Genomic DNA, 14,378 nt, shown 5'->3' on the forward strand with positions numbered 1-14,378 from the left:
TTTGGAGCAGTTCAAACTCAATATGCATCTAGTAACTTGACACAAACAAAATGTAAACAAAATATACTCAAAATAAACTGATTAATAATAATAATAATCATAATTTGGTTTGCTCTGACCAACCAATCAGAGAATAGAAAAATTACTGACCTGATGGTTGGGCCAGCTGGGAGAACGAATTTGAAATCTGACTGGTAAAAAGAAACAGTCCCATTGCTAATAATGTATACTTTAATTTACATTGAACAGAATACTGATCGTGAAGGCCTTGAACCAATTAGATTGACATAACAGCACATAGGAGGCTGAAATCTGAGTGGACGAAAAACACTAACATTCATGTACAGCACCGGAGGCAGACCAGCCAAGATAAATGCTACGAAATGAAGACAATAGACTTGGATATAGGTTCAAACAAGTGAATGGAACAAATACTAGAATTTAGGTTGTAAATGTAAGTCACTGCTTCTGATCGTGCTCACGTCAGCAGAGAATGCCCCGGCACTTGTTTTTTTTTTGCTCCTTTTAGTTACTTGTATTTATTGACAATACGTGTTGGATGCCTGGATGAAGAGCAGTGCCAAAATCCATGACCCAAAGCAGCAAGACAACTAAGCTCTTATGTAACACTTTACACAAGAGTATGTTTTTTTTTTTTAAATACAAGTGGGTCCAAAAGTATGTACACAATACCGTTTTATGATGGGAAAAAATGCTTTATTAAGTTACAATTATAACATACAAAGTACAATTTCTTCTGTGCGCAAATTGCTGGGTGGATGACACTGGGATACATACAATATTGCAAAGATGATTGAACATATACAACAACAATCCCATAAGAGGGTCTAATAACTCTGCTTTTGCATATTTAATACATAGACTTGGCATAATCTGGCGCGCACGGTCCATCACACGGAATGCGGTGTATATAATGCATTTTACGTGGGGCCAAACCTCTGAAGAATTCCCTTTGACATCACAACGGAGGAGAGGATGTCCTCATCGTTTCCATGCGTTTCCTCCTCTCCCCTCCCCCACACCCAAGGCGCAGCTCCTCGCGCATGCGCACTCGCGTCACCGCATCGGCAGCTTTCCACAGAGGCGCAGAAAAGCAAAGCAGAGCTTTTTTTTTTTTTTTTTTTTTTTTTTTTTTGCATTCCTTCCTCTTTAGCCCGACGCAAAATTGGCCGAGGAGCGGCTTAAAAAGTCGTCTGTTGCGAGCCAGCGTCAAGGCGGAGGACACAGCGAGCAAAGAGGATAAAACTTTGTGTTACTTTTTCTCCCGACGACTTAACGATGATGGCGTATTAATGACAGCCATTCAACATGAATGAAAGTAAAAACATATATTTTTTTGTTTTTTGTTTTCGCGTATGTGAAGCAGTTTTGCTTGTGATGACATCATGCGGTTAGTATTCAGTGGGCGGGCTCTGAGCTGAGAGGGGAGAGGGGCGCAGCCGGAGAGCCAGCCCGGCGCCATTAGCCACAAATGTCGCAGCGACACACATCGACAACAAAACCTTCCCTTGTAGGCTTTTTTTTCGAGAGGAATCCTCACCACTATATCTTATTCGCATGTAACAGGAATTGGATTTGCGGTATTGTGCGTCTAAAAAGGATATTTTCCTTTTTTTTTTTTTTTTTAAACACTCGATTCCCAGCACCGATGGGAAACAAGATGGCGCCCACGTCTTGTTGGAGTGCGTTGCTTGTGCACGGCAGGGCGGAGGCGCGAGCATGCGCACTGACGACGTGCTGCCTCCGATTTCCTGTTTAGTGCTTGTGGAAACGCACAAACATTTGCGATTCTTATTACAGTACTTTTCCACGATAATTATGAGCCTTTAAAGGCCCAGTTTGCCCCTGACGTTTGAGAGCACAGTCGAAGCAAGCTTGTGTTTCGTTTTAAAAATACACAAAACATTAAAATGGTTAATAATTAAATTGGACAAATACACAAGGAACTACTGTAACGTATACAATACTAGTCAGCATAAACTGGGCAAAATCAAAAGTCTCCGGCCTGTGATAAAAATAAATTGTCCCCATGACTCCATCTAGTGGATAAAAGCAACATTGACGTTTCCCCTTGTAAGAGTTAGCTCAAGAACACTGTATGGTATCAATTTTCAATATAAGTACAACAATTTTTAGAATATAATATTGGGCTGTAGATATGCTGCTAATGTACTGCATCCACATCTAAATAAGCTCTACATTACAGAACTACTGCAGTGTGTACATAGCTAATGTCTTGTTTCGAATTTGATATCTTCTATTTCAGTAATTCTGAGTATATTTGATTTGAATCATGATTTGAAGTAGTATTTTCCCTATATTTAAGGTCAATGTTGATATTCAAACTGTAATGTAACGGTGGCTTACAATAATCTGTATTTTCTGGGACTGAAACCTGTCTCGTTTTTCATGAACTTTCGGCCAACTCCGATGGTGGTACTTGGAGCGCTGAGTATTTTTTTCAAATGTTACTAAAAAGTTTGAGAAACACTTCTATTTTGTATATGTTTCCATTTTATAAAGAAAACTGTCTCCTTTTTCATAAACACTGAATAACTGAACTAATCAAATGTAATAACTAAAAATTATTTTATTTGTTTGCTTTTCTATTTGATTGTATATATATTTTTTGCATTTCTTCACCTTGCTACTTTTGGCCCAGATTTGGAGTCCTGACTGACAACTGCCCCAGACCAGTCTGGGTCACGTTACCTCCTATCGTGCAGGGGTCGGCACCCTTCAAAACTCAAAGAGCCATTTCGACCGTGTCCCGCAGAAACGAAAACACCTGGAGGCACAAAAGCCTTTTGACATCTAAAGAGGATAACACTGCATGTATTGTTGTTGTTGTTTTTTTTTTTTTACCTGTATGTATAAAAAACTGTGTTGCATTTATGAAATCAATGAAGTTCTACAGAGTACACACCATTTTTGTTCTGGATGTAACAAAACATTTTGAACTCCTCATATTCATGAAATTGAAGGCAAACTTAAATGATCCAACTGCAGCCAACTAAAAATTTGCTTTTGTGTTCCGTCATCATTTTATCTCAGGTGGCAACTTGAATGAAAAAGGACTCTTTCAAGTAACAATGTCAAATATATCTATCTGAATAATGGGCAATTAAAATATGTACTTTACCTGGTTAATGTGATTTTTGCTCCTGAACCAGCGTCAGCACATCTGGGCTGCAGACGTCACCGTCATCTTCACACACAACTGGAAGCTGTCCTCCGTGAGGCGTGAGCATAGTTCATGTAGCACATCAAATGCTCTGTTTTCTTCAGAAACCTTTCTTGCATTTATCCAAGGTTTGCCAACTGGGGGTTGAATAGCTCCAATCTTGTGAAACTATTTTTTTTCATTTGATTTCCGAAGTCACAGAGAGTCACAGCAGAAGGATGAAAGAGCCACATGCGGCTCTGGAGCCACGGGTTGCAGACCCCACGGGCAGTAAGAAGACTGCGTGTGTGTTTGAGTCCTGACTGCACCAAAGGCCAGTAAAGGTTGGTGACCTTCTTCAGCTTGAACTTGGCTTCCTCCCAGGACTCCATGGTTGACTGCCTTCACTGGAAGAGACCACATTAAACCACATTAGCACAGAGTCACGGTTGATCACATTAGATGCATTTAAACGCCAAAAACTTGGAGGAACCACATGTGCGACACACACACACACACACACACATATATATATATATATATATATATATATATATATATATATACATATACATACATATGTCATCATATATAGTCATCATATATGATATATATGATGACCATATATATATATATATATATATATATATATATATATATATATATATATATATATATATATGGAGCTCAATTATTTTCCTTAACTTCCCCTGTTCCACTTTAAAGCTAAACTGTCAAACTCGCGCTTTTGTTGCATATGAATAGAACTTCCTCGGCGACGGTTCGCATCCGGTTCAATGAGCAAATCTTCCGGTGACTGCCAAGCTATGATTCGAGTGAGTAGTTTAAACCTTTGTAAACTTGTAACTGTATGTATGTACACAAGCTAGAGGCATATTTACGACTCTTCGGACCTCCAGTTTGTTTACCGTTACTCCCAACGTCACTGGCAGCCATTTAGCTATCGTCAAACAATATCAACAAAGCTGGCTAGTGAGCTTAGCACGCCCACACGTAGCACTCAGCCGTCAAGCCCAAGTGAAACAAGGACAGTGTTTGACTTCAATCTTGTTTTGTGTGTTTTTCCACACTGGAGCTGATGTCCACAATGAAAGAGCGGTGCCTCCAGGTCGGCTGCTGGGCGTCGACCGACACCCCCCACCCTCCGCCGGCATCTTCCACACAGGTAACGATTATGATTTTTTTCTCTGTTAACATGTGCCTGCGGTGACGAGAATGGGTCAAAACCTTAGGTACACCTGCACAATCTTATGAGACACGATATTAATGCTATTTCACAATTAAACATTTATCCATGACAACACTTGTCATAAAAATATAAATCGAGATAGGTAAACGAAATATGTATTTACTATTTAAACATGCAGTCGCAGTTAAAAATATTTTAATGCTTCATACAGATGTATATTATTCCTCAGTATGAAAGGAGTCATGGATTTTCTTTACAATTGAAAACGAGTTCCCTGGGGACTAAATAAAAGGGGTTTCGTTACTGTGACAACCAGGGGCTATGAAACAAAAGCGAGGGCGACTCAGTGTTGCCCACTTAGCAACGTTGTCGCAATATTTAGAGACGATGGCGACGCCTCTGTTTTTAAAAAGCGACGAGCAATTAAGTAGCATGACATAAATAAACCATGAGACAAATGCAAATTGAAGATGAACTAAAAATTCATTTATTAAAATAAATAAAAATCATAATTGCAAAGGTCATCAAATATTATATATATTATCCAAATGAAAGTTATATATATATATACATATATATTTATTTTTATGAAAGACATCTATTTTTGATAATTTGTTGATGTTTTCCAGATAAAAAGTTATATATTTTCAAGCTAAATCTTACATGAAAGAAAAAGTTGTAGTATTACGAGGATAAAGTGGTGTTTTTACACGGGGAGGTGAAGGAATGATATCAGAGGAGCAGCTTGTCGCCTGTTGTGGTTCTTGACCTGCTGCTTGAAAACAGTATGAGTTGCTCATTGGATGCCAAGTATGGAGAGAAAGCTAGGAGCTGATTGGCTCGCACAGATGCATTACGAGCGTCGGCACATTTTTAAATCGACTTGTTAAAAGACGAAAAAAATACCGCTTGATTATCAAAGTATTAAAACTAATTATGAGGAACGTACAACTTGATTCTCGTAATGTTATGGACGCGATGCTGTGCGCTTGAGGAGGCGACGTGTGATGCCGCAGGGCACCACAAGGTGGCGTGAGTCTGCTCACCCGTCTCCCTACACTTGAACCTCAGTGAACCAAACACAGACCACAACATCAGGCACTTCTGGATGTTTTGAAATGACATTGCTATGGACCAAGTTAAAAAATTCAATATTTTGTTGAAGAAAATAAATAAATAAAATATTTTTGGGGATAAATTATTTAAAATTTTTTTTAAAACACAATTCAATTTCACAACACTCAGTTGTTGATTTGTTTTATTTATTTATTTATTTAGTTTTTTGAACGACCTCGGTCCACACCGATGTCATTTTAAAACATGTCAGTGTTTCTGTACAGTGTTTGACTTGAATCTTGTTTTGTGTGTTTTTCCACACCGAAGCTGATGTCCAGAATGAAGGAGGGGCGCCTCCAGCTCGGCTGCTGGCCGCCGACATCTCCCACAGAGGTAACACATGCTTCTTGTTCTTCCATTTTCTCCTTTGTTTAACATGTGCCTCTCGTGACTAGAGTGGGTCAAAAACATGAGTGAACATGTCATGAGACACGGCGATATTAATGCTATTTTCTAATTATGCTTGCAATAGAAAATGCAGCAGGTAGCTAGAAAAAAGTTCTTTTTATGTGGAAATTTTGAGCTGTAGCTCTTATTTACTAATTAACTATGTACTCATTCAAAACCATTTTAATACTTAATATTAATGGATAGTATTTCTCAGTCGTAAAGGAGTATGATTTTTGTTCACAATTTTAAAGTTCCCAAGTGTCGAAATAAAAGCTTTTTTGTTACCATGGCTACTTGGGGCTTTGTGACAAAAGCGTGGCTGACTCAATGTTGCCAACTCTGTCACAATATTGAGCATATTTTTTTCTTCAATAATGCAATTTAATATGCTTGTATTTTTTTCATGCTCCTCTTCTCATGTATTTTTTTAACAAACACAAACAATAAATTAATCTGTATTACAATTAAACAATATCAGATTTAATGTAAATAGTATATATTATATAAATTATATTGTCACGATAAAAAGTAGATATTTGTACATTTTTAGAAACAAGGTGGTAATATCGTTGCGGAAATCTGTAATTCATGAGCAGATATTGGCTGCTGAATTATAAATATCTGAAATGACGAACCCAATCACATCAATGCAAAAGTGACGTCATTTGTCTGAGGCGAAATGACGCTGCAGATATCTGGAAATCAGTTTTGACGAGGCAAAACTGAATAAAAGAAATCTCTATCTGTCGTTAGTGACGAGTCCGAAGGACGATGTTGATATCTACAATGTTCATTCCACATAGTCAAACTTAGTTTTTCAAAGTTGAGGAGGCCTGCCATACAGAGTGTGCTCGAGGCGATGTGTGATGTCACATTACACCACAAGGGGGCGTGAGTGCGCCCACCCAGCTCTCGCTCTCTCTGAACTTTAACTTATTTAAAAAATATAAAACAAACTTCAGTTGTTTATAATTTACTTTATTCTGAAAAAATATTTTATTGTGAGAAATTATATTTTTAAATAACTCCACATCAATGTCATTTAAAAACACATGTACATAAATGTATTTTTTTTAATATATAATGACATTTTGGACAGAGTTATTAAAAAAAAAAAAAACAAGTTTGAATATTAAAAGAATTGTTGCCATTCGTGTGTATGGGGTACGTCATGACAGATATCTACAATTCTGTTGCCGAATTCACGAGCGGATATTGGCTGCTGAATGATAAATATCTGAAATGACGAACCCAATCACATCAATGGCAAAAGTGACGTCATTTGTCTGAGGCGAAATGACGCTGCAGATATCTGGAAATCAGTTTTGACGAGGCAAAACTGAAAAAAAGAAATCTCTATCTGTCGTTTGTGATGAGTCCGAAGGACGATGTTGATATCAACAATGTTCATTCCACATAGTCAAACTTTTCAAAGTTGAGGAGGCTTGCCATAGTGTGCTCGAGGCGATGTGATGTCACATTACACCACAAGGGGGCGTGAGTGCGCTCTCTCTCTCTCTCTCTCTCTCTCTCTCTCTCTCTCTCTCTCTCTCTCTCTCTCTCTCTCTCGCTCTCTCTCTCTGAACTTTAACTTGAACCAACACACCGACAGCAAGAAAGAACATTATCAAATGTTTATCAATAATAGTGATGTGGAACAAGTTAGTTAAAAAAAAAAAAAGAAATTATTTTAAATATATTATTTAGTTCATTTACAAACTATATATTTATTTAAAAAAAAACTTAACAACAACATCAATGTGGATCATGTTATTCAAAGAAATATAAAATATAATAAAAATAAAATATTTTTAAAATAACTTATTTAAAATGTATTTCATTCTGGGAAAAAAAATGTACAAAAAATATTTTTTTTTGAAATAACTTAGTCCACATCGTCATTGAAAAACACGTCCAGAAATTTGCTTTTTTTTTTTTTTTTTTTTTTTTTTTTAAATGACATGAATGTGAACAAAAACATGCATAGTAGGTTAATTGAAGACTCTAAATTGCCCATAGGTGTGAATGTGAGTGAGAATGGTTGTTTGTTTATATGTGCCATGCGATGGGCAGCCAACCAGTTCAGGGTGTACCCCGCCTCCTGCCCGATGATAGCTGGGATAGGCTCCAGCACTCCCGCGACCCGAGTGAGGAGAAGCGGCTCAGAGTCCAAACGACCATGTTGATATCAACAATGTTCATTCCACATCGTCAAACTTAGTTTTTCAAAGTTGAGGAGGCTTGCCTTACACAGTGTGCTTGAGGCGATGTGTGATGTCACATGACACCACAAGGTGGCGTGAGTGGGCCCACTCATCTCTCTCTCTGAACTTTAACTTATTTAAAAAATATTTAAAAAACTTCAGTTGTTTATCCATCCATCCATTTTCTGAGCCGCTTCTCCTCACTCGGGTCGCGGGAGTGCTGGAGCCTATCCCAGCTATCATCGGGCAGGAGGCGGGGTACACCCTGAACTGGTTGGCTGCCCATCGCATGGCACATATAAACAAACAACCATTCGCACTCACAGTCACGCCTACGGGCAATTTAGAGTCTCCAATTAATGCATGTTTTTGGGATGTGGTAGGAAACCGGAGTGCCCGGAGAAAACCCACGCAGGCACGGGGAGAACATGCAAACTCCACACAGGCGGGACCGGGGATTGAACCCCGGTCCTCAGAACTGTGAGGCTGACGCTCTAACCAGTTTATAATTTACTTTATTCTGAAAAAATATTTTATTGTGAGAAATTATATTTTTAAATCACTCCACATCTGTCATTTAATAACACATGTACATATATATTTTTTTTTTTATATATAATGAGATTTTGGACAGAGTTATGAAAAAAACAAAAAAAACATAAGTTTGAATATTAAAAAAATAGTTGCCATTCATGTGTATGGGGTTCGTCATTTCAGATATCTACAATTCTGTTGCCGAATTCACGAGCGGATATTGGCTGCTGAATTATAAATATCTGAAATGACGAACCCAATCACATCAATGGCAAAAGTGACGTCATTTGTCTGAGGCGAAATGACGCTGCAGATATCTGGAAATCAGTTTTGACGAGGCAAAACTGAAAAAAAGAAATCTCTATCTGTCGTTTGTGATGAGTCCGAAGGACGATGTTGATATCAACAATGTTCATTCCACATAGTCAAACTTTTCAAAGTTGAGGAGGCTTGCCATAGTGTGCTCGAGGCGATGTGATGTCACATTACACCACAAGGGGGCGTGAGTGCGCTCTCTCTCTCTCTCTCTCTCTCTCTCTCTCTCTCTCTCGCTCTCTCTCTCTGAACTTTAACTTGAACCAACACACCGACAGCAAGAAAGAACATTATCAAATGTTTATCAATAATAGTGATGTGGAACAAGTTAGTTAAAAAAAAAAAGAAATTATTTTAAATATATTATTTAGTTCATTTACAAACTATATATTTATTTTTAAAAAAACTTAACAACAACATCAATGTGGATCATGTTATTCAAAGAAATATAAAATATAATAAAAATAAAATATTTTTAAAATAACTTATTTAAAATGTATTTCATTCTGGAAAAAAAAATGTACAAAAAAAATTTTTTTTTTAAATAACTTAGTCCACATCGTCATTGAAAAACACGTCCAGAAATTTGCTTTTTTTTTTTTTTTTTTTTTTTTTAAATGACATGAATGTGAACAAAAACATGCATAGTAGGTTAATTGAAGACTCTAAATTGCCCATAGGTGTGAATGTGAGTGAGAATGGTTGTTTGTTTACATGTGCCATGCGATGGGCAGCCAACCAGTTCAGGGTGTACCCCGCCTCCTGCCCGATGATAGCTGGGATAGGCTCCAGCACTCCCGCGACCCGAGTGAGGAGAAGCGGCTCAGAGTCCAAACGACGATGTTGATATCAACAATGTTCATTCCACATCGTCAAACTTAGTTTTTCAAAGTTGAGGAGGCTTGCCTTACACAGTGTGCTTGAGGCGATGTGTGATGTCACATGACACCACAAGGGGGCGTGAGTGGGCCCACTCATCTCTCTCTCTGAACTTTAACTTATTTAAAAAATATTTAAAAAACTTCAGTTGTTTATCCATCCATCCATTTTCTGAGCCGCTTCTCCTCACTCGGGTCGCGGGAGTGCTGGAGCCTATCCCAGCTATCATCGGGCAGGAGGCGGGGTACACCCTGAACTGGTTGGCTGCCAATCGCAGGGCACATAGAAACAAACAACCATTCGCACTCACAGTCACGCCTACGGGCAATTTAGAGTCTCCAATTAATGCATGTTTTTGGGATGTGGTAGGAAACCGGAGTGCCCGGAGAAAACCCACGCAGGCACGGGGAGAACATGCAAACTCCACACAGGCGGGACCGGGGATTGAACCCCGGTCCTCAGAACTGTGAGGCTGACGCTCTAACCAGTTTATAATTTACTTTATTCTGAAAAAATATTTTATTGTGAGAAATTATATTTTTAAATCACTCCACATCTGTCATTTAATAACACATGTACATATATTGTTTTTTTTTTATATATAATGAGATTTTGGACAGAGTTATGAAAAAAACAAAAAAAACATAAGTTTGAATATTAAAAAAATAGTTGCCATTCATGTGTATGGGGTTCGTCATTTCAGATATCTACAATTCTGTTGCCGAATTCACGAGCGGATATTGGCTGCTGAATTATAAATATCTGAAATGACGAACCCAATCACATCAATGGCAAAAGTGACGTCATTTGTCTGAGGCGAAATGACGCTGCAGATATCTGGAAATCAGTTTTGATGAGGCAAAACTGCATGAAAGAAATCTGTCGTTTGTGATGAGTCCGAAGGACGATGTTGATATCTACAATGTTCATTCCACATAGTCAAACTGAGTTTTTCAAAGTTGAGGAGGCTTGCCATACAGAGTGTGCTCGAGGCGATGTGTGATGTCACATGACACCACAAGGGGGCGTGAGTGCACCCACCCATCTCTCTCTCTCTCTCTCTCGCTCTCTCGCTCTGAACTTTAACTTGAACCAACACACAGACAGCAAGAAAGAACATTATCAAATGTTTATCAATAATAGTGATGTGGAGCGAGTTAGTGAAAAAGAAAAGAAAGTATTTTAAATATATTATTTAGTTAATTTACAAACTATATATTTATTTTAACAACAACATCAATTTGGATCATGTTATTGAAAGAAATATAAAATATAATAAAAATAAAATATTTTTAAAATAACTTATTTAAAATGTATTTCATTCTGGAAAAAACATTTCGTTGTATAAAAAAATTGTTTTTTAAAATAACTTAGTCCACATCGTCATTGAAAAACACGTCTAGAAATGTGCTTTTTTAAAAAAAAATTTAAATGACATGAATGTGAACAAAAACACGCATAGGAGGTTAATTGAAGACTCTAAATTGCCCATAGGTGTGAATGTGAGTGAGAATGGTTGTTTGTTTATATGTGCCATGCGATGGGCAGCCAACCAGTTCAGGGTGTACCCCGCCTCCTGCCCGATGATAGCTGGGATAGGCTCCAGCACTCCCGCGACCCGAGTGAGGAGAAGCGGCTCAGAGTCCAAACGACCATGTTGATATCAACAATGTTCATTCCACATCGTCAAACTTAGTTTTTCAAAGTTGAGGAGGCTTGCCTTACACAGTGTGCTTGAGGCGATGTGTGATGTCACATGACACCACAAGGGGGCGTGAGTGGGCCCACTCATCTCTCTCTCTGAACTTTAACTTATTTAAAAAATATTTAAAAAACTTCAGTTGTTTATAATTTACTTTATTCTGAAAAAATATTTTATTGTGAGAAATTATATTTTTAAATAACTCCACATCAATGTCATTTAATAACACATGTACATAAATGTATTTTTTTTTATATATAATGACATTTTGGACAGAGTTATGAAAAAAAACCAAAACATAAGTTTGAATATTAAAAAAATTGTTGCCATTCATGTGTATGGGATTCGTCATGACAGATATCTACAATTCTGTTGCCGAATTCACGAGCGGATATTGGCTGCTGAATTATAAATATCTGAAATGACGAACCCAATCACATCAATGCAAAAGTGACGTCATTTGTCTGAGGCGAAATGACGCTGCAGATATCTGGAAATCAGTTTTGACGAGGCAAAACTGAAAAAAAGAAATCTCTATCTGTCGTTTCTGAGGAGTCTGAAGGACGATGTTGATATCTACAATGTTCATTCCACATCGTCAAACTTAGTTTTTCAAAGTTGAGGAGGCTTGCCATAGAGTGCTCGAGGCGATGTGTGATGTCACATGACACCACAAGGGGGCGTGAGTGCGCCCACCCATCTCTCTCTCTCTCTCTCTCTCTCTCTCTCGCTCTGAACTTTAACTTGAACCAACACACAGACAGCAAGAAAGAACATTATCAAATGTTTATCAATAATAGTGATGTGGACCAAGTTAGTTGGGGAAAAAAAAATATTTTAAATATATTATTTAAAAGTTTATTTACAAAATATTTTCTTTTTTTAACAAGTAACGTCACATTTCTGGGTGTTTTTTTAACTGGCATCAATCTGTTCTGAAAAAATATAAAATATGTTAAATATATTTATGACAAAACGTAGTCCACACCAGTGTCATTTAAAAACATGTCCAGAAATGTGGCATGTTTTTTTAACATAACATCGATGTGGACCAAGTTATTTAAAAAAAATCGAAAGGATTATGAAAAATATATTTTTAAAATAACTTGTTTAAAATTGACTTTATTCTGGAAAAATATTTTATTTTTAAAAATATATTTTTGAGATAACTTAGTCCCCATTAATGGCATTTAAAAACTATTGTCCAGAAGTGTGCCATGTTTTTTTTTAATGACATTTATGTGGACCAAGCTATTTAATAATACAAAAAAGAATATGTAAGTTTTGAATATTTTTAAGAATGTTACTCACTGCTCTTGCTTTTGTGCGCACGACAGGATCGGGGAGGTTTCGGGCCGACGGCCGACAGACATCTGGGAAAGGCGGACGGGACGCCGACCTGCGTTTGGACACGTGTGAGTACGCGATGTTGTGTGCTTATGGCAAGCCTTCTTAACATTGAAGAGCTGGACTGGATATGTGTTGAAGACCTCGCTCATTCAGTTTTGCCTCATCAAAACTGAATTCCAGATATCTGCGACGTCATTTCGCCGAGGACACGTGACGTCACTTTTGCCATTCGTGCGTATGGGGTTCGTCATTACAGATATCGACAATTCGGTTGCCGATATTTGTAATTCACGAGCGGATCTTGGCTGCTGAATTATAGATATCCGAAATGACGAACCCAATCACATCAATGGCAAAAGTGACATCTTTTGAGGCGAAATGACATTGCAGGAATCTGGAATTCAATTTTGACGAGAGAAAACTGAATAAAAGAAATTTCAATCTATCGTTTGTGACGAGTCCGAAGGACGATGTTGATATCGACAATGTTCATTGCACATCGTCAAACTTAGTTTTTCAAAGTTGAGAAGGCTTGCCATACATCGTGTGCTTGAGGCGATGTGTGATGTCACATGACACCACAAGGGGGCGTGAGTGCGCCCACCCATCTCTCTCTCTCTCTCTCTGAACTTTAACTTGAACCAACACACAGACAGCAAGAACATTATCGAACACTTCTGGACACGTTTTTAAATAACAGTGATGTGGAACAAGTTAGTTGGGAAAAAAAGTATTTTAAATATGTTATTTAAAAGTTTGTTGACAAAATATTATTTTAAAAAACAAAACATAACGTCATATTTCTGGGTGTGTTCCTTTTTTAAAAGACATCCATGTGTATCAAGTTATTCATTGCACATCGTCAAACTTAGTTTTTCAAAGTTGAGGAGGCTTGCCTTACATCGTGTGCTCGAGGCGATGTGATGTCACATGACACCACAAGGTGGCGTGAGTGGGCCCACCCATCGTTCTCTCTCTCTCTCTCTCTCTCTCTCTCTCTCTCTCTCTCTCTCTCTCTCTCTCTCTCTCTCTCTCTCTCTCTCTCTCTCTGAACTTTAACTTGAACCAACACACAGACAGCAAGAACATTATCGAACACTTCTGGACATGTTTTTAAATAACAGTGATGTGGACCAAGTTAGTTGGAAAAAAAGTATTTCAAATATATTATTTAAAAGTTTGTTGACATATTTAAAAAAAAAAAAAAAAAAAAAAAAAACAACCTAACATATTTCTGGGTGTGTTCCTTTTTAAAAAGACATCAATGTGTATCAAGTTATCCATTCAGTTTGAACTGATTGCCAGCCAATCATGTATCAAGTTATTTAAAAAACATAAAATATGAAAAAAAACTTCAGTTGTTTGTAATTTACTTTATTCTGAAAAAATATTTTATTGTGATAAATTATATTTTTAAATAACTCCACATCAATGTCATTTAAAAACACATGTACAGAAATGTATTTTTTATATATATAATGACATTGTGGACAG

Source organism: Phycodurus eques, chromosome 22, assembly GCF_024500275.1.
Source record: "Phycodurus eques isolate BA_2022a chromosome 22, UOR_Pequ_1.1, whole genome shotgun sequence".
Classification (NCBI taxonomy): Eukaryota; Metazoa; Chordata; class Actinopteri; order Syngnathiformes; family Syngnathidae; genus Phycodurus; species Phycodurus eques.